We start from the raw sequence: 19,739 nt of genomic DNA, 5'->3' as shown, positions 1-19,739 counted from the left end.
AGGGAAGAAGACCCGGGAAGGAACACACTGGACAAGTTGGAAAGTAAAACAGACCTTAGTCTGGCCAGACGGCACTCCCAAAGCAAAGTAGCTTAGAGAGGCCACTAGCTCAGAGTCCGAGGCTCTTTTTATAGAAGGTTGCAGGGGAAGTTAACAGGCGAAATTTACAGAAGAGCAACAAAGGTTAGTGGTCAGCTGACAAGTACTGATAGTCAGCAGATGTTTGTAGATTGTTCTATAGATAGCGGTGTCCGGAACATCAGTTTCAAACAAACAAAGAGTTGAGTAATTTACTTTGGGACTTTATGGCTGTTACAGATATTATCTAGTGTCCCAGAACTAACAAGCATCTTTATCTATTAACTCACATTCAATCACAGATGGAGCTAGGGCAGTTTTATGATTACAGAGGTATGCAGTCCCACAATTCACTGAGAGAGAAATTAGGGAAATAACACCTTTCACAAAAGCATAAAAAAAGAAATACTTAGGATTCAATCTAATAAAGAGAGTAAAAGATCTTTACATTGTAAACTACAGTACTCTGAAAACAGAGATAGAAGAGGATATCAGAAAATGAAAAGATATTTTCTTGTTCTTGGATAGGCAGAAGAAATATAGTGAAAATGGCCATATTTCTAAAACCCCTATGCAGACTTAATGCAATCCCAATCAAAATACCAATAGCATACTTCACAGAATGAGATAAAATAATCTAAAACTTCATATGGAACCAGAAGAGACCTTGAATAGCTAAAGCAATTCTGGGCAACAAGAGCAAGGCAGGGGACATCACAATGCCCAATTTGAAACTATACTACAAAGCTACAGTAAAAACAATAGTATGGTACTAGGAAAAAACCACACTCAATTATCAATGGAACAGAAGATGCAGAAACAACTCTAAGCAAACTCAGATACCTTATTTTTGACAAAAGGGCCAAACACCTTTACTGGAAGAAAGACAGCCTCTTTAATTAATAGTGTTGAGAAAACTGGTTTTTCCATGCTGAAGATTGAACCTAGATCTATATTTCTCACTATGCACTAAGCTAACATTGAAATAGATCTAATATCTAAATATTAAAACAGAAACACTAAATCTGCTGGAAAAGAGAATATGTAAAACTCTTGAAGACATAGGTGTGGGCAAAGATTTTATGAACAAATCCCTAATCACACAGGAAATATGAAGAATCAACAACTGGGATCATATCAATTAAAAAGCTTCTGCACAGCAAAAGCAACCACCAATAGAGTGAAATTACAACTCATAGAATGGGAAAAAAAATTGCAGCTATTCCTCAGAAGAATGGACTAATATCTAGAATAAAGAACCTAAAAAATTAGATTCCCCAAAGTTAAAGGCCCAATCCAAATATGAGATTTGAAATGAATAGACACTTCTCAGATGAAGTAGAAATAGCAAATGAATATATGAAAAAATGTTTAGCATCATTGATTTTTTAGTTACTTTTCTCATTGCTGAGACAAAATAACCAACACTAAAGTTAAAGGAGGAAAGGTTTATTTCAGCTTACAGTCTGTAGAGGTTTTAGTCCATAGTTGGCTGGCTCCAAGGTAGGGTAGTTTGACAGAGGGGCATCACAGAGAAGAAAAAGCAATTCATGACATGGGAGGCAAAAGGCAGGAGGCATCAAAAGCAGCTAGCAGTAAGTGATGACAGCAGCCCTCTTTGTGTCCCTTACATTCTATCCAGGCTGCATGCCCTTAGGGCAGGTAGTACTCACACCCAAGGCAGGCCTTCCCATTATCCACACCCAGAACCATACCACACCCTTAATCCCAGCATCACATACTCTAGATCCAGCCACCTCTTGAAAGCCCCACCTATGGCTGCATGAGGCTTTGGGGGACATCCAAACTCAAGCCATAACATTGGTTATTCAAGAAATGCAAATTAAAACAACACTGAGATTCCATCTCACTCCAGAAAGAATGGCTATCCTCAAGAAATCAACCAAGAACAAATGTTGGTGAAGCTCTGGGAAGAAAAGAAAACACCTCCATTGTTGTTGGGAGTGTAAACTGATACAATCACTATAAAGTCCTGATGGAGATTCCTCAAAAAACTAAAACTAGAGATTCTATTTCACCCCACTGTTCCTCTTCTAGGTAGCCTTCTGAAAGATTGAAAAGCATCATACCACAGTGATATATGCATATCCATTGTATCAGTCAGTGCTTATTAGAGAAACAGATTTAATGCAAGATATACAAATATATAAGAATTTACAAGATTGACCTACAATGAACACCCACAGAGTGTAGGCCTATGGCATTGGCTGATTAGCCATGGTTTTCCCAAAAGTGTAATAGACTGGAAACCTATAAAAATTTTACTAGATTTATATAATAGAAAAAATTTAAGGCCAAATGAACAGAAATCTAATTTGAATCACAGTAACAGGAAATCATAGCCCCTCAACCATTTGTCAGATTTAAGCTAGTTTACAGACCCCGAACCCCTTGAATGAAGGGGAAGCCAGGTCCCCTTGAGGAAGGATCCTGGGGCACCACCAAAATTTATACAGTCACTCTTTCTCCCATCCTTCCCCAAAAGGACTTAAGCCCTTTAACCAGAGTAACTGTATATTGAAGGAAGGAAAATAATCAGAGATCTTGGGACTACTGGATACTGGTTCTGAACTAAAGCTGATTCCAGGGGATCTAAAATCTCATTGTGGCCCTTCAATAAGAGTAGAGGCCTATGGAGATCAGATGATCAAAGGAATTTTAGCAGACATCTGATCCACAGTGGTTCCAATAGGTCCTCAAATCCATCTTGTAGTCATTTCCTCTATTTCAGAATATAGGATAGAAGTAGTACTTGGGAAAATCCTCATATTGATTGCTTAACTTGTAGTGTGAGGGCTATTATGGTTGGAAAGGCCAAATGGAAGCCATTAGAGTTGCCTTTACCTGGAAAAATAGCAAAGCAAAAATGATATTGCATCCTTGTAGGGACTTCATAGTTTAACGCCACCATTAAGGACTTGAAGGATGCAAGGGTGGTAGTTCCCATCACATCTCCATTTAATTCTCCCATTTGGCCTGTGCAGAAAACAGAGAATGATGGTTAATTACTGTAAACTAAATCACGTGGTGGCTCAATTGCAGCTGCTGTACCAGGTGTGCTATCCTTGCTTGAGCAGATTAACACATCACTTAGTACTTGGTATGCAGCTATTGATGTGGTAAATTCCTTTTTCTTCATACCTATCTGTAAGGCCCATCAGAAACAATTTGCTTTCAGATGGCAAGGCCAGCAATACACCTTCACTGTCCTAACTTAGAGTTATATTAACTCTCCAGCCCTGTGTCACAATTTGGCTCACAGGGATCTTGATTACCTTTTTCTCTCCAAAGGTATCATACTTGTCCATTACATTGATATTATGCTGATTGGGACAAGTAAACAGGAGGTAGCAACCACTCTGGATTTGTTAGTAAAACATTTGAGAGCAAGAGGATGGGAAATAAATCCAACTAAAATTCAAGACCCTTCTACCTCAGTGAAATTTCTAGGAGTTCAGTGGTGTGAGGCATGCAGAGATATACCTTCTGAGGTAAAAGATAAGTTGTTGCTTCTTGCTCCCACTACAACAAAAAAGAGTCATAACACATAGTGGGTCTATTTGGGATTTGGAGGTAATACTTTCCTCACTCAGGTGTTTTACTCTGGCCCGTTTACCAAGTGACTGGGAAAGCTCCTGGTTTTGAGTGGGGCCTAGAACAAGAAAAGGCTCTACAACAAGTCCAGACTGCTGTGCAGGCTACTCTACCACTTGGTCTATATGATCCAGGAGATCCAATGGTACTTGAGGTGTCAGTAGCAGATAGCCATGAGGTTTGGGGTCTCTGGCAGGCCTCCAATAGGTGAACTGTAGCAGAGGCCTTTAGAATTTTGAAACGAGGCTCTGCCATCTTCTGCAGACAACTACTCTCCCTTTGAAAAACAGTTCTTGGCCTGCTGTGGGGCCTTAGTAGAAACCAAACACTTGACCATGGGACATTAGGTTATCATATGACCTGAGTTGCCTATAATGAATGAGCTGAATATTATCTGATTCACAAAGTCTTAAGGTTGGATGTGCATAGCAACAGTCCATCATTAAATGGAAATGGTACATATGTGATCGAGGTCCAGGGGGTGCAAATAAATTACATGTAGGAGTTGCCTAGAAGCCCATGGCTCTTACTGTGGCTGTATTGCCTTCTATTTCCCAGCATGTACCTATGGCCTCGTGGGGTATACCATTTGATCAATTGAGAGACAAAGTGAAATCTAGGGCCTGGTTTAGGGATGGTTCTGCACACTATGCAGGGACCTCCCACAGTGGACAGCTGCAGCATTACAGCCCCTTTCCAGGACATATCTGAAGAACAGTGGTGAAGGGAAATATTCACAATGGGCAGAACTTCAGGCAGCGCACCTGGCAGTACATTTTGCCTGGAAGGAGAAGTGGCCAGATATGCAACTGTATATTGATTAATGGGCTGTAGCCAATGGTCTGGTATGACAGTCAAGAACTTGGAAAGAATATGACCTGAAAATTCATGATAAAGATATTTGGGGAAGAGATATGTGGATAGACCTCTCCTTATGGGCAAAGATGTAAAAATATTTGTATTTCATATAAATGCTCACCAAAGTGGCCTCAGCAAAAGAAGAAGACTTTAACAATTAAGTGGAGAAGATGACCCATTCTGCAGATAGAAGTCAACCTCTTTCTTCAGTAACCCCTGTCATTGCCCAATGGCTTCATGAACAGAGTGACCATGGTGGCAGGGATGGAGGTTATGCATGGGCTCAGCAACATGGACTCCCACTCACAAAAACAAAACAAAACAAAACAAAAACTGGAAGTTACAACTTCCCCCTGGTCATTTTGATCTTTTCATGGCTCTGAGGAAACAAATGAAAAAGAGAGTTGCAGTGTTGGCAGAGGTGATTGACCCAGACTTTCAGGGGGAAATTGGACTATTACTCCACAATGGAGGAAAAGAAGAACATACTTGGAGTGCATAAGATCCCTGAGACTACCTTCTAGTATTACCATGTCCTGTTATTAAAGTCAATGGAAAACTATACCAGCTCAATCCAGATGGAATGACAAATGGTTCAGAACCTTCAGGAATAATGGCATGAGTCACCCCCAAAGGAAAGAACCAAGCACTGAGGTGCTTCCTGAAGGGCAAAGGAATACAGACTAAGTAGTAGAAGAAAGTAGTTCTAAATACCAACTACAACTCCATGATCAGCTACAGAAATGAGGACTGTAATCGTAATATGCTTCCGACATAGTATAATATTGATAGTATAATGTTAATATTGGTTCCTAAGTATTGTTAAACCTATGTCATAATGTTCACGTTATGAAATGTTAGGAGTAAGCACCATCCAAAGGAAACTTGCCAGGTCTTCTGGAGAGAGAATCAGTGCATTTCTGTTTGTACACAGGGTAGTTATAACATGTTCATGTAATTATGAACTTGTCTTTGCATCTGGAGACAACAGTTTAAAGAAATGTGTCTGTTTGTCAAGTGGACAAGGAGTGGATTGTGATAGTTAACTTATTGTGTCAACTTGATGAAAAAAATGCCCAACTAAATTTGAACAGCATAGTTCTGGGTGTGTAAGGGGCACATCCTTCTGGGTGTGGAAAAGACAATCCTTGCTAGGGAGGATTGTCACCAGAATGGTATAAAAGGGAAATGAAGAAGGAAGGCTCACTTCTGTTTCTTAGGAGGAGCTTCAGTCTTCGCTTCCACCTTGAATGTCATCTCCTTGCTTCCAGGGAAGATTCTTCCACCTTCCAGTGTAGACTTGTCAGCCTTCCGTTGCAGATCTTTTAGCCTCCTCGTTTGGAGTTGAGTAGGACACTACACTGAGCTCCAGGCCTTTGATTGGCAGACATTTTGCACTCTTCCACACCTGACTCTGTGGGCAGCCATTGTATCTTACATTGTATCTATTTCTCTAGTAAGCACTGACTGATACACCCATGTTTATAGCAGAACAATTAAAATAGTTAAATCATGGAAACACTCCATATGGCCATGAATAGATGAATGGATCAAGAAAATGTGATGTTTATGCACAATGAAGTACTACTCTGTCATAAACAAAGATATACTTGAGTCACCTCAAGACCATAATTTTAAGTGAAATAAATCAGGCACACAAGTTTAAATATCACATTGTCTCTCTTGTGTGAGAAACCCAAAGGGTAAATAAGGACCAAAATGGAGGATAGATATTGAGAAGTAGGAAAAATATGTTTAAATGGGAAAAGGGACAAGTGAGGAGGAGAGTTAAGGAAAGGAAGGGAAAGGGGATTTAAAAAGAGAGAATGAAAAGGGAAAAAAAGCTTTGGCAAGTGGGCAGGGGAAGAAAGGTTGAAGGGAGGGGAGAGGAATGGGAAAAAAAGAAGAATTAAAATATATTATGTACAAGTACAAATTCACTGTAGTGAATGTGATCATTACATACAGCAGATATGTACTAATACAAAATTAAAAATGGAAACATATCCCCAGCTTCTGGATAAGCAGAATCAACCTAATCAAAATGGTTATATTGTACTTACAGAACTTATGTACAGATTTATTACAATCCCCGTCAAAATACCAATGTCACTTCTCACAGAGCTAGGGAAGTCAATCCTAAAATTTGTATGGAATAAGGTGAAACCCAGAAGATTGAAAGCAATACTAGGGCACAAAGCAAGTGGCATCACAATCTCAGATGTGAAGTTATACTATAAAGCTAAGGTGATTAAAACAGCATGGTACTGGCTCAAAAAGTGGCATGTGGATGAATACAACAGAATGGAAGAAGCAGAAACAATGCCAGGCACATACAGCTCTTTGATCTTTGACAAAGTAGCTAAAAACATACACTAGCCATATGGCTGATGGCAATCATGTGAAAGAACGCAGCTCTAGGTCATGGCTGCAAACACCATTTGTCCCCGTGGGTTCCCAAAGAAGACTCACCAGCCGTCACCTCTCACACACTTACACCATCTAGAGATATTTTTTAAATTTTCTTCCTGTAATAATATGTGATGCAATATGATAAATGCTATTTGTAAGTATAAATTAAAGTTCTTTTAGGTTTGAAAAGTTATACAAATACTTGAAACTGTGTGGCCTCATCTTCAGGTCCTTCTCTCAATAACTGATGCAACAAATGAAAATTGATAGAAAATAAGTAATTTATGGAACAAATATTGGTTTTGCAATAACTCATGATAATCAAGAACTAGAAAAAAAGACTAGCATGAAGCACAGAAAAAAATATTAGAAAACTCAACTGATGGCACTTGGTTGGATCTGGATCAAAAGAAAAAAGTCAGGTGTGAAAAATACTAGAATAAAAATAGAAAGTTCGAATCTGGACCATAGTATCTACCATTTAGATAATAGTATTTTCTTAATGTTAATTTTCCTGACTGTGATAGTTATATCATTTTGATTAGGAGATAAATGTTAAAATAGTCAAACATAAAGTATCATAATGTCTGTAATTAACTTTCACGTGTTTCCTTGATTTACGTCACACATACATGTATGTGGCAAAAAGGTGGCCAAATATTAACAATGGGTGAAAGATGTGCAGACATTCATTTGATTATTTTTACAACTTTTCTGGAGATTGAATATTTCACAGGAATATGGAGAGAAACTAAAATTTTTTTTAAATTTGAGGTAGTATGTGTAATTATCCATTAAAGAATGATGATATGAGCAGGATGTGGTGGCACACACCTGTAATCCCAGCACTCAGGAGGCTGAGGTAGGAGGATTGCCATGAGTTCAAGGCCAGCCCCAGCTACATAGTGAGTTTGAGGCCAGCCTGAACTACAGAGCAAGACTTTGTCTCAAAAAAAAAAAAAAAGAATGACAATATGTGTAAGTCTTTCAAAAGAACAGATGAAAGGGACTGGGACATAGCTCAGCGGTAGTGCACTTGCATAGCATGCACAGGCTCTGGCCTTTTCCCAGCATGACATAAATACATGGTAGATAGATGGATAGGTAGATAGATAAATAATTAGATCAATGATAGATAGGTATGTCTTATAGATAAATATTGTGGAGTTTACATGTTTGGATTAATTTATTTCAAGTGGATTATTTTTTCTCCTTTTTAAAAACATTGGTCCCAATGAGTTTAATGTTTAATTTTGCATAAATTTACAATCTTAACTTTTGGAATAAAGCTTTAGCATGTCAGAACCCTAAACTTAGACATCTCAAATACAAATTCCTTACACTCCTTGTAAATTTCCACCCATTTCTGTTAGATCAGTACATTTCTACAGACCAAAAGGACTTTGAAGAGGGGCCTCTGGCAGGTACCCTTTGATCTGTGGGCCACTCTGAACCACTGAGGACAAAGGAAAAAAAATGTACAAAGTTGCTTCCTTCCTCTTGTATCAAGTAGGACTCTTCTGAGAATGACAGAACACTTGGCTGGAACTGGATTAATCAGAAATGGGAATGAAATGACTCAACTACTAAAAGGTCCAGGGGGACAGGAAAGTTCCATTGCTCAGTTCCCTGAGGGCTGGCTGTCCCTCTGTCTCTCGGTTCTGCCTTTTCACACAAGGAAACAAAGTGGCTGGCAAAGCCCCAGATGTCACCCTTTCAGTGCAAGTCCAGTGAGGAGGAGCAAGAGGTCCTTCCCAGAAGGGCCAGTCTCTACTAGGGGAGGAAGCTGGGGTATTTACTGCTGTTGAGATCACCCTCAGCCATTCCATGGCCTCATCTGCTGGAAACAGGGCTATGGTGGGTCCCAGAGTTCATGCTAAGCAGAAGTGAGGGCTTCATTCCACCCTGGAGACCATCCAAGTGACTTGATGGAACATGACCAGGGTGTGGAAGAGAGTTTCAAAGACAAGGGGAAAAGACATCTTACTCTTCTTTCTCTTCTGGAAGACTACATGCTGTGATAAAAATATTTGGTGAATGTTTAAATTTCAAAAAATTATTACAGTAAAAGACACATTGCCATTAATCACCCTCAGAATACTAATCCTTGCTTTGAACACACCTATCCCATCATTCCTGCCACTTTCTGAAGCTGTTCAGGAAGTCCTCTTTTGTGAATATCTTTACAAGTTCAAGTTATGATTAAAAAAATATGGTGCATGCTACTGCAGGCTCATAAAAACATCCACCTACTGACAAGATCTGGCACTATGCAACTTCTGGTTTTTCCCCAAAGTTAATATGACCATGAAAGGTAAACAGTTTGAATCAATTCAGGACATCAGGGTAGTCACAACAGCACAAGTAAAGACACTCCAGAAAAAGGACTTCTAGAACTGTTTCAGAAAGTAGCAAGTATGATGAGATAGTTGTGTTCACACAAAGGGGTACTATTTTCAGGGGGATTAATGGCAATGTGTCTTTTGCTGTAATAACTTTTAATATAAGTTTAAAATTCACTATATCTTTTGATCACATCTTGTACATTTGAAAAAGAATAATTTTCTGATCCTTATGGTTGGAAATTCCATCTTGTTTCTAAGCTTCCTGGCACACAGTATTGGGACAGGAGTGTTATACCTTTCAGTGTACATCAGTATTGTTTGTGTGCCTCCACCATAAGCACTAGCCTCATGCACTCTCCAGAATCTTCTGATGGGTGGCCCCTGGCTGAAACAGCAGGCTTATAGCATGGGAAATCGAGCAGTAGAGCCCATTGCTGTGGGCAGTCATGGCCCAGCCCCAATGAAAACCTCAAGGAGAAAGTAAGAACACACCTCAGACTTGCGCCATGAAAGGGTCAAGAAATCCAAGGGCTTTAGCTCAATGATTGGAGGTTATCTCTGGGTCCTCAGTCTCCTGCAACTTCTGGCCCATCCCATGTATAGGTCAAGCTCCAGGAAACTCTCAGATGGAGAGCTTGGGTGGGTTCTGTAAGGTACCACACTGAGAATTGCCTCAGTAAGTTCTGAGTATGAGGGGCACCAACTCAGCTGCAGGACAAGATGTTGTAGAAACAACAGACTAATCTATGTATCAGGTAATGAGTTCCCACCTAGCAAGAGTGGGGCTGGACCAGCAGATGCTCCTCAGTTACTGAAGTCCTTATCAGCACTTGCAATAAGGCTCACTCTATGGCTGTATCCATGGTAACCAAGCAGACTTTCATGTCCCTTGAGAGGAGGGATCATCTTTCACGGGCCCAGAGGTTACATAATTCACAAAAAGCCCAGTGGCAGATTAGAACCACACTGAGAGGCTGAATATACAGCTACTACCACAGCCTGATTCGCTAACAGAGGTAGAAGATGCAGCACTGTTCCGGCTCTGCATCTTGAAGAGTGCAGGTTGCCGATCATGAGAAGCCTGCATGAGATCCTGAGTGAAATCCTGAATATATTCACTTCCTGGCCTAATGGGACTATGAAGGGGACTTAAGGCAATAAAATAAAAGGGCAACTTCAGATGGGAAGAGTGGCTAAGAATAAGGCATTCTTACATAATCTAGGCCTAAAAGCAATTTGGTAAAAGCACATTGGGCCCAGCAGGCCAGTGCAAAGGAGCCTTGGCTTCTCGCTGTCTCTGATATTAAAGAATCACAGAGTGAAAAGACTAATAGCTCTCCAGACAGAGAACTTCATTTAAATCTCACCTCTTGCTCTATCCATGGATCTTTAGGCAAGTAATTCAACTTTGAGCTTCTCATCTGAGTAATTGGGATGTAATATCTTGCACATTTATCTTGAGAGCACGCCTAAAGTGTTCCCATGACAGGGACTCAGTAACTGAGGGACATATGTTAGGCCAGCCCTGCTATTTCTAGGTGGGAGCATATTACCTGACATGTGGCATTGCCTGTATTTCTACAAAAACCCAGGGAAAAGGAAAGACAAAGAAAGGACAAACCAATACTTACAAAGACAGACATGAAGGTATTCAAGGGAGAAAGCCAACAGTGGCAAACTACTAAAATAGAAAAACATGGAATGTATCCATTTTCTTGGCATGTATTCAATTTTATATTCTCCCTAGAGGGATGTAACTGGACAGGGTGGGAAAGGCATAGAAACACCAAGAGAAAGCTATTCTGGGTGAACCTTTTTTCCCACCCATACAGAACAACTTCTGGAATTGTCACAGCCTGAGTCAGTGAGCCAGCTCAGCAGGCCTTCTATGTGAACGTCTTTGTGTGAAGCCACAAATCTTTATATATATTAATTGGTACATTTTAGGTATACAATACGTTTACATTTATCATTGGGTGCTTGTACCTGTACATGATGTATCTTGGTTCTTATTTTTTCCCCATTACCTGTGCGCCCTTCAACCCCTCCACCCTTCCCTATTTACATAGACTTTGTTTCCATTTTTTTCTTTTCTCATAATTTTTGCTTTCCCTTCTTGCCTTTCCCCTTCCCCTCTCACCACCCCTCCACCTTTGGACCTTTTCTTATTTCAAATTATCAATTATTCATTTTAATCATTTTCATCCTTATTTACACTTTCAGTTTCTCACACTAGAGAAACTATTCAGTATTTACACGTGTGTCCTATTTATTTCACTTAATATTATGGCCTCAACATACATTCATTTAGCTATAAATGTCTCTAGTTTCTCGTTCTTTATGGCTGAGTAGTACTCCATTTTATAAAAAAAACACATCTTTATCCAGTTTCCAGTTCTTGACTTTGTGTCCCAAATAGAGCTCTGACTCAGAAGGTTTCCTGATAGGAGATGAAGGAAACAGCAAACAATGCAAACAAAAGACAATGAGGGTCCAGAAGTTAGAATGTAGAAAGTCATAGGTATGAGTCAGTGCTCTAGAAAATGAGTTTTTGTGGATGGACTTGTGATAGTTAAGCTAGATTGTCCACTTGATTGGCTTGTGAGCCACCTAGGAGACTAGTAAAGCACACCTGTAGGTTTGTTTGGGTGAGTCCTGGAGGTATAATCCTGAGGTCTACATATGGTCCCTTACCCCTTCTTCTCTGGTATTATCCTTCTGCTCTGCTTCCTAGCTACCATGAGATGAGGAGTATCAATCTGTCATGCCCTTCAGCCACGATGTCACTGCCTTGGAGTCAGAGACCATGGACTGATCCCCTGAAACCCTGAGCCAAATAAACCATTTCCTCCTTCAAATTGTATCAGATATATTATCCGAGAAATGGAAAAAATGGCTAATACAGTGCTCAAATGCTTCCTCCCTCCACACACAGCACTCTTAAGAAAGTGACTTCTCTCTGACATCTCTTTGTGTCTGCCTCTGTCAGAGTAGGATGGAGTAGATTGTTCTCCAGCTTGGAGTGTTCCCAGACAAAAGCTACCTTCCCCCAGGGGTAGGAATTTCAACCACTTCTTATCAGATTCAGTTAACATTCATAGTACATTTTGAAAATGTTTTCACTTTGAAATAATTTCAGATGTATAGACAAGTTACAAGAATAATACAAACGACCCTCATCTGCCCTTCACTCTGATTCCCCACAGATTAACATTTTGTCATGTGGATTTATATTATTTTTTCTGAACCATTTAAAAGCTATAGTCACAATCTCCTCTGCTCCTAAATAGTTCAGAAAAGAATGCTTGAAAAACAATGACATTATTTTACATAAGTATAAAAATTGGAAAATTAACATTGATGTGATTATGTAATCTCCGTCTCATTTAACTTTCAACAATCGAGACAAAAAAATGCCCACTCCAGGATCTCAGATTGCATTTAGTTGTCATATTTCTCTTTTTTTTAGTCTCTTTTAATCTGGAACAATTCTTTAGTCTTCATAAGATAAGAATTTTTGAAAATGACAACCCAGTTACTGTGTAAATATCTCCTAGTTAGGGTTTAAAGAAAGAATTAGAAAATCACCTATTAGCAGTGGTCAATAAGATGATTGAATCAGATTATTTTCATTGACTAAAGGACTAATAAGTGAAAATTTGACAAGTAATAGGATGTACAGCCCTTCTTAACTGAATTCCTGCTTTTGGTGATTTGGCTTACCCAAGGCCAGTGGTGAGCTGAAAATAACACATGGAAAATTACAGAAACAAACAATCCATAGGTTTTTAATCGGGCACTGTTCTGTGTAGCATTATAAAATCTCATGCCATCCTACTCTGCTGTACCCAAGATGTGAATCATCCCACTGTCCAGTGTATCCACCCTGTATGTTCTACCTGCCCATTAGTACTGAGCACCTATCTCAGGTACCGAATTTAGGGCTAGGGATGCAGCTCAATAGTAAGTATTTGCACCCCCATGTGCAAGGCCTTGGGTTCCATCCCCAGCACTGGGGGCAGGGGAGATCCAATCAACGATCGTACAGCAGTGCTTGTGTCTAAGTAACCCTTATTTTACTTAATAACTGACTCAAAAGGCAACGGTAATTACATTGGCAATTCACTGCCAACAAGACGCTGTAAATCATTGCCTTTGAGTGAAAACGGTAATATAGGGATGAGCATAGTATATGTCGAGTTCAGAATGATCTATACTTTCAGGCACCCACCAGGGGTCTCTGAATGTATCCTCCATAGATGGGGGGGCTACTGTATTTACTTTGCCTCAGTACACCTCGCCACAGAGTTTCTGACTGCTGAGATTAAAACATCACTCTATGCTGGGGGAGCCTGGAAGACTCTGCTCTCACCCACAATCAAGGCTAACATCAGCAATATTTGATTTCATGTAGCTCCTGATGGGGTGCATTCAGAGCCACAGCATTCTATTTCTCTGTATTCCAACCCCAAAAGCATCACCTGAGTCTATTCAGGGAGAAGCATCAAACTGAGCACTGCTAAATAAGGTGAGGAAAAACTGGAATGCAAACTCTTTTTAGACAAGAGACCTGTGTGGTAGAAATGCTGTATGGTGAAGTTAGTAGGACTTACAAACCTTCAGAACCTTCACAGATCTCTTCAGGATCTCCTTTGCCTGTCTACACCTTCTCTAAACATAAGAGGACCTTGCAGCCCACCCTAATTTCCATCTGTCCTTGGCTCTAGCTCCATATTTTGGACTTTATTTTGCTATTAAGGCTTGAAGACCATTCAGTACTTCCATTTCAGAGTCAAAATGGCAACCTAGTCAGAGTCACTGTTATGGCTTAAATCAAGAATGCCCCCAAAGCCTTGTTTGCTTGGAGTAGGAGGTTTGGTAAGGTGACTGGATCATGGGGTCATTATAGAGGACTTGCTGTTAGGAGGCCATGCCTGGCTGGAGGTGGGTCACTGGTGGCATGACCTGGAAGGCTGTTTCCTCCTCCCCAGTGCCCCCTTTCTCATTCTGCTTCTTGGTCACCATGACGTGAGCAGCTTTCCTCCACCGGGCCCTTCCACCATGTCTTCCTACATTGGAGCCAGCCAACTATGGACTGAGCCCTTTAAAAATCATGAGCCAAAATAAACTTCTTCTCTTTTAAGTTGTGAGTGTCAGGTATTTTGTTCCAGAGACAAGAAAATGACTACGAAAGTCACCCTTGACCTTGTCTCAACTTCCCATGTGGATCTGCACCTCCTGACACTACTGCCTTAGAGTGTGGCCCTGGTTTCCTCTCTCTGGTGATTCAGAGCATGAGCACTAAAGTAGGGCAGACTTGAGTCTCAATATCAGCCTACCACTTGGTGGAGTGAGCATGTCTCTCTTTCTCCATTTGCTCAACTGATGAATGGGAAAATGGCACCTATGGGATACCATGGGTAGCAAGCAAACAGGGTGAGATATTAGTAAAATGCTTATTCCAGAGTCCAGCACATAGTCACCATGAAGTCAATGTTAGCTTTTATTGTAATTCTCAGAATATGTACTCTGAAGCCACATTGCCTTGTTTCAAATTCTGTTTCCACCACATCCAAACTATACACTCTTTGGCAAATGACTTCACTGCTTTATAGGGTTGGTTGGATCAAAGAAATGGTGGCTTTTAATGAGCACCTGGTATGAGCTATGCAAATTGTGGCTATTTTTCTTATTCCCACTTTTCCTTTTTTAAAAGCATAGAAAAGGATATGCTTGGATAAAATTTCTGAGTTTATCATGAACACTCACATATGGATGTTGATTCTCATTAGATTCAGAAAGGGAATACATCATGATTCCCAATTTATGAATGAGAGTGAGAGAGGAGACCATCCCTTTGTATGGAATTGGGCAAATATGAGTTAAGTATGTTATTAGGCAACTATAGGTTAACTAGGTAACCATGCTCTTTGTAAAAGGCACCTGAGTGGCCATGACAACTTCTGTGATCTGTCACCAAAGGAGCAGAACAGAATTAGAGAGTCCTGCCAGAACTCTTTGCTCTCCCCCACTCTGCTGCTCTGCTCTGTGCAAATCCTGCTTGCTATGTTTCTGTTTGCCATATTCTCCAGTGGAATTAAGCTTGTTAGATGTAAAAAGAGGTATATAAAGAAGCATGTACTTCTATTCAGTGCTTCAGACTGATAGGAATCACTTGCTGAGCCGGCATTAAAAGCCACTTTTTGCTCCTATCTTCATGTTAAGAGTGGTCTGTCTGGGGTCCTCACAGTTTGCTGCTTCAGGAGGACTGAGGGAAATTGAACCAATAGGTTATTTCAGCAAAATCTTACATGCAAATCATGTCCCAGGCCATGGACATGAACACACTGTTCTTTGAAGCAGTCGTTCATCCAGAAAGTGCTTCTCAACTGGCACACTGAGGTGATAAAAGCCTGGGCTAGAGACATGGAGAATATCAGGGGCTGGGCAGGTGCAAGGAGAGGTGAGAGTGATGTTCCTGCAACTCTCCTGAGGTTTCTTGCTAGGTGACCCCTGAGGTAGTGACTGGAAGGACCTAGAAGAAACCAAGTGGAGCAGCTAAAACTTGAAGGCAATTCAAGGGGAAAAAAGTGAAGGCAGGAAAGATGAAGTGCCAGTAATGTGTAGGGCCACTGTAACTGAGAATGGCCAGCACTGAGAGCACTGGCAGGCTGTAGAATGGTTGCTCAGGAGAGCAATCTAGTGGGTCCTGATGGGCTGGACACCCACACTGCTGCAGTTCAGAATAGTCATGTTAGCACTGTTTTAAATGCTGAGAGTTGGCATATGGGCTGCACTTTTATTTAATTATGAGCCCTTCTCCCCATCAGAAGGAGGGGGTTCCTCAATCAGCCCCTAGGTGAGGTTTGCACAGCTCTACCTGTCCATACTAGGCCTGAGCTCAGGGAGCAGCAGGGCCAACAAGCCTGTTGTCAATGGGGTCCATGTAGTGATATAGTGAAGGCCAGCACAGAGCAGACCTAGGCTCATAGGCCAGGAGCCAGGGCACAGAGCAGCCAACCCATTTCTTCCCTGCAATAGGGGAGGATGACAGGCAGAACAGAGAAGCTGTGCTTGGGCACTGCCAATGTGAGGTGCCTATGGGAGACTCCTAAGGAGATGCTGCACAAGTGGTGCAATGTTTTTGTTTGGATCTGGGTCAGAAGAGAGGTCAGGCTGGGGTGGAGACTTGGGTCCTCAGCACACAGATGGAAGCCACCACCACTGAAGAATGTATAGGATAAGAAGGGCAGTGACCACAGCGGGAAATGAGGTCATACAGAAAGCCGGCTGTGAGAAAGCACAGCACAAGATTTCCTTTTGGGGATTTTTTTCCACAGGGCTCCCCCATCGTTCCCCAAATCTATCTTTTTAGAGAGCTACCTAAGTCCAATGCCTAGGGTGCTCAGGAGATGGAGGTAGAGATGGAGCTCGCATCTTAACACTCTCAGGTCCTCCTCTCCGCCTCAGAGCTGCTGCTCAACCTCACCCAGTTTCCGAGCAGCAAGGGCTGGCACCTTTGCAACATGATGTTTGGAAAGAGAAGCAGGACTTTCTGAATCACCCTTCTGCCTACTCTCTACTCCCACGCCCAGATCCCCTCCATACTCACCCCAACAGTCAAGAAATAAATGTAGGGGAAAGGAAAGAAGGAGAAGGAAAAATTATGAGAAAAGAAACAAAATGGAAACAAAATCTATGTAAATAGGGAAGGGTGGAAGGGGTGAAGGGCGCACAGGGAATGGGGATAAATAAGAACCAAGATGCATCATGTACAGGTCCAAGCACCCAATGATGAATGTAACTGTATTGTATACCTAACATGTACCAATAAAAACATTTTTTTAAAAAAGAAATAAATGTAAGTGAAAGGGCCAATGGATGCTTCAGAGTACAGGCTTCAGAAAAGTCTTCTAACACTTTTGCTTAGTGCCTGTATTTTCCATCCCAGCCTTCTTGCTTGGCAAGTAATGCATTTCTCTCCTGTCAGTGTTGTACATTAGCTAATTGGCCATTTCAGAACAGTCTGCAGGAATATAAACATTTGGAGACTTTTTTGCAATGACAAGAGAAAATAATATACTGGAAGCCATGAGCTAGTTATGTTTAGGAAAATCACCATGGGGTTCAAGATGATTCATTGATGAAATGCAGTTGGTGGTTTATGAGAATTCCTTCGGCCTAACCTCGGCTACATAAGCACAAGCACATTCCTCACTGGTGAACAGGCCGCAGGGCCCAGTGGGTTCATTTTTTCTGGGTTCCATCACTAACACTTCAGTTTCTATCTCTCAAGGGAGGATAATGCTGAAAGGGGGGACGGGGGTCTTCAGAGTGAAGTTTTCTGTGGAAGCCTTTTGAAGCTACAAATAGTAAAAGGGAAAATCCAGAAATAGTTTAGGAAATTAGTCAAATTAGTCATCTGCCTCAAAACTGTTCAGTCACAGTTTTGCGATCCACTGTATGAAACTTAAGAAAAATGGACGTGTGGAAAGATCGATAATCATTTGTGTAAGGGTCAGAAAGGCCCAGTTTCATGTCCAAAAAGAAGGAAGAGAATTCTCATTTACTAAAAGCTTTGTCAACATAGTTCCCATGATGGAAATTTATATTCTGAAAACTGGGAATCATCTTGACATTCTTTACTTCTGCTAGTTTTATAATATTAAATTCCAATAATGAGGTTACCCTTTAACTCTTATTTAAAAGCATAGGGATATGTAATCTATTAAGACTATTTTTCTAGTGCACACATACACAAACTTAATGAAGCCGTCCATTTATAGATGCCTACCTGCTTTTATTTAATGTACTAAAGGAGAATTAAAATGGGAAAAAATAGTAGCTAAATATTTCTATTCCTATATTATTAGGCCAATTTACTATCAGGATAATTTTAAAACAGTTGCTTATCTCTTTCATGTTCTTTTTTTTTCTTTCCAGTGCAGGATATTGAACTCAAAACCTTGTGCTTGGCAGACAGGCACAGCACCACTGAGCTAAATCCCCGGCCCTTCTTTCATGTTCTATTAAAATATTTCTTTAAAAATAAAAGAGTTTTGGAGGTTGAAATGAAAAATCTAGTACAAATCTTATTTTTAAGAAGAAAATGTCTTTGGATTCTTAATGAACAAGTAGCATCAGCTCCAATCAAGGAAAACCTTAGGGAGTAGTCAAGAGCTTAGGAAGAGCCCAGACCAGGATTTTCCACCAAGCTTTCCTGTGTGTGCTCTTTAGGCAGTGAAATCTGGTTGGCATTAATGAAAAGCTTCTTGTCACCCAAGAAAAGAGGTCCAGCAGGTATCACATAGTTAAACTGAAGACTCTTCTGATACCTTACAAGGCATCCTTCAGGGCTGATGCAGCAAGAGGGCTACCAGCCCACCACATGGGCCCCATGTGTCTCAAACAATGTTCAGGTGGATTACACTCATCCAGGGTGTTCACACTTGCATGTGTGCATGTGTCACCAGGACACGCGGTTATGATACAAATGCTGAGCCTGAATTTCTAACACACTCTGGGTGGTGTTTTCATTGCTGGCCCCAGGGCCACATTTGTGGAACAGCAGTTTAAAACTCAGGATTCCACTTGCGTTCTACACCAAGATTTCTGCAGACTGGACAGTCCCCTAGTTGGTGCAGTTAACATGAGACATCATCAAAGACCAAACCCACCCTGTCCTCCCTTCTACCATCCTCTGAGGCTGAAGCTTGCTCAAGCTTCTCTCTTCATCCTGGCAAATATCCTATTTTTGATGCTGTTAGAGGAACAAACTTTTCCCTTTTGCCCCCAGCCAACTGTGCTGTGGCTGGCATTGCTTTTCACTCACACCTAGATTCAAGGAAAGCTGGAAAAATAGCTCTCTGGCTCTCCTTGGCCCTGTTCACATAGCAGTGGGCATAGGGAGGGCTTAAGGTGTGTGTGGGGGGCACCAACAGAGCTAATCACCAGCAGGAGGGATGACACCTCCATTATGGACAGACAAAAAACTCTCTGCTACAGTTGATGCAATAAGGAAAATCAAGTTAAGTGAAGCTAAATTGAGATTCCTAAGGAAAAGGTCTACTTCTACCCAGGAAACCTTATCATTTGGAGATGCATTGTTAATATATTCTCTCTGTTGATCATCAGCATGCTATTAAATCTCTTGATATTCACCACTTTCATCTGTATCAATGAATGATATTAACTACTCTGAACTAGATCAGATTAAATGGGGTGTATGTTAAACTATCTAGCTAAGGGTTTATATAAAAGAGTCAAATTCAGTAGATGGCATGCTGCAAAAATAACACTATATAATAATACAACACATCGTGTTATTTGTGTGTGTTTATTGTACTTCTATTTTCAGTTGATCTATGCAGATTTAAACTAAATCCATGACAGTGTTACTTGGAACACAGTCAATCCACATAGTCCTGATTA

The sequence above is a fragment of the Heterocephalus glaber genome, unplaced genomic scaffold, assembly GCF_053883595.1.
Source record: "Heterocephalus glaber isolate CG9 unplaced genomic scaffold, H.glaber_assembly_v1.0 deba00000621, whole genome shotgun sequence".
NCBI classification, from domain to species: Eukaryota; Metazoa; Chordata; class Mammalia; order Rodentia; family Bathyergidae; genus Heterocephalus; species Heterocephalus glaber.
This window is presented reverse-complemented; position numbering follows the sequence as displayed.